This window comes from Piliocolobus tephrosceles, unplaced genomic scaffold (genome assembly GCF_002776525.5).
Source record: "Piliocolobus tephrosceles isolate RC106 unplaced genomic scaffold, ASM277652v3 unscaffolded_35360, whole genome shotgun sequence".
NCBI lineage: Eukaryota > Metazoa > Chordata > Mammalia > Primates > Cercopithecidae > Piliocolobus > Piliocolobus tephrosceles.
The window spans coordinates 1-2,219 of NW_022319155.1; the positions used below are offsets into that span (position 1 = coordinate 1).

The 2,219-nt window shown below is 50.2% G+C and overlaps 2 non-coding genes across 2 annotated transcripts; both read left to right on the forward strand.

The window, feature by feature from the left end:
- The first annotated feature begins 817 nt into the window (after positions 1-817).
- LOC113222811 lies at positions 818-909 on the forward strand. Its single transcript, XR_003308539.1, has one exon. It is a non-coding gene; the product is annotated as a small nucleolar RNA SNORD116 (small nucleolar RNA).
- Positions 910-1,934: 1,025 nt separating this feature from the next.
- LOC113222810 lies at positions 1,935-2,026 on the forward strand. The gene has a single exon (XR_003308538.1). It is a non-coding gene; the product is annotated as a small nucleolar RNA SNORD116 (small nucleolar RNA).
- Positions 2,027-2,219: the final 193 nt, after the last annotated feature.

Here is a 2,219-nt window from a genome sequence, read left to right on the forward strand (position 1 = left end):
GTGGCCTAGCAAGAGTTAGCTGGTAGCCTACTCTGGTTACCAATGTGTTCTTGAGTCCTTGTTCTTGGTTCTCAGGTCCCCTGGAAGAAACAGATCTGTCTAGTTGGGAGGAGGGTACAAGGCTGCATCTTTGTCATTTGTTGGCTAACTTTGTCCTTGGTTGAGGACACTAGAGTTTTGGTCACCAGGCATAGCCCATGTGTGTCTGTGTGCCCATGTTATATCCTGTGTGATTTGGGGACATGTATTTCGCACGAACAGGTGAGCTCCTGCTCCAAGCCGGTTCTGATACCCGAGGACCCTCTGGCTTATCCTAAACCCGATAGAGGTTAAAGCCTTCCTCCTTAGGGGTTCATGGTCCCAAAGCTTTTGTGAGTGGCATGGCAGGCATTGAAGCAGTGATGTTGAGAGGTATGGTCAGTGTCAGTGCTCTTTAGCAGCATGGTGCACTGCAGGGGCCTCCAGCCCCGAGATGAGCATCCCCATGTCCGTGCATTTCTGCGTCCATGAGCAAGGGAGGCCAGAGAAAGGCAGATAGCAGATGTATCCCAGGACACTGGATAACATGGCCCTGTGACCTGTGCACCTGTCTGCCTTTCTGAAGCACGCCTGTGTTTCCTCTGCACTTCGCAGGTGGTGTTGGCGTAAAGGCAGGCTCGTATCATGAGGAATGATTGTACTGATCCTTGGAGATAGCAGGAAGCCATGTCCACATGGTGTGGACTCCTTCAGAGGCTGTTGAAACCTTCCTTAATGTAAGTGATTCCATCCCAAAGCACTCTGAGTTTCTGCATTTATAGGGAAGATACCTGTGCGTGGATCGATGATGACTTCCATATATACATTCCTTGGAAAGCTGAACAAAATGAGTGAAAACTCTATACCGTCGTCCTCGTCGAACTGAGGTCCAGCACGTTGCTGTTACAGGGGCAGAGAGAGAGGGACAAATTTCATTTGATGATGCCCATTGCACCAAGGGAGTCCATCCAGGGTTAGGATGGGGTCTCATTTGGGGAGTGGAGGCTATGTACACAGGACATTCCTTGTTTGAAGGACTCTGTGAGGCCAGGGTACCACACATGCTGTCTGCAGGAGTAGGTGAATGTGCAGGTTGCCCAGGAAGAGTTAGTCTGCAGCCTGCCTCTGCATGGCAGTTTGTACTTGGGTCCTGGCTCTGGGTTTCCATGTTCCTTGGAGGAAGACAGGTGATTGCACTTGAGAAGAGAGCATAGTGCCAGACTTTTGTTTTTTTCTGCTCATTTCATCCTTCACTGAGGACAGTGAAGTTGTGGTCAGCAGGCGTAGCGTTCAGGCTAGTGTGCCCGTGTTGTGTCCCATGTTTTGTGAGCACATGCATGTGACATGAATACATAGGCTTCCACTCCAAGCTGAGTCTGATAGGCAGTGAGGCTCTGGCTTATCCTGATCGCGGTGTAGGTCAAAGCCTTCCCATTAGGATTGCATGGCCCCGAGGCTATTGTGAGGTGCATTGCAGGTGTGAAAGCAAGGGTGTTGAGAGGGATGCTCAACATTAGTGCTCTTTAGTGGGATGATGCTATAAGGGCACCCTGGACCCAGATGTGCATCCCCATGTACATGCATTTCTGTGTCCGTAAATAGTTGAAGCCAGACAAGGCAGATTCCAGATGTATCGCAGGGGGCTGGATGACATGGCCCTTGTCACCTGTGTACTTGTCTGCTTTTCTGAAGCATGCTCGTGTTTCCTCTGCACCTCCCAGGTAGCACTGGCATGGAAGGCAGGCCCGTGTTGGCGAGGGACAATTGTTATCTCATGTGAGCCGCGGAGATACCAGGAAGCCCCTGGACACAATGGCAAAGGCTCCTTCGGAAGTTGTTGGATCCCTTCTGAATGTAAGCAGTTCTTTCCCAGAGCACTCTGATTTTCCTCATTTGCAGGGACAAACACTGTGCGTGGATCGATGATGACTTCCATATATACATTCCTTGGAAAGCTGAACAAAATGAGTGAAAACTCTATACCGTCATCCTCGTCGAACTGAGGTCCAGCACATTTCTCCAACAGGGACTAGACAGACAGGGTCAACATCCGTTTGTTGACAAGGGTTATACCAAGGGGTCTGTTTAGCCTTAGGATGGGGTCTTTTATGGGTGAATGGGGTCACAGGAGAGTGGTGGCTCCCACGCGTAGGAAATTTCTTGTTTGAAGGACTTTGTCAGTGAGGGTGGGTGACACATGC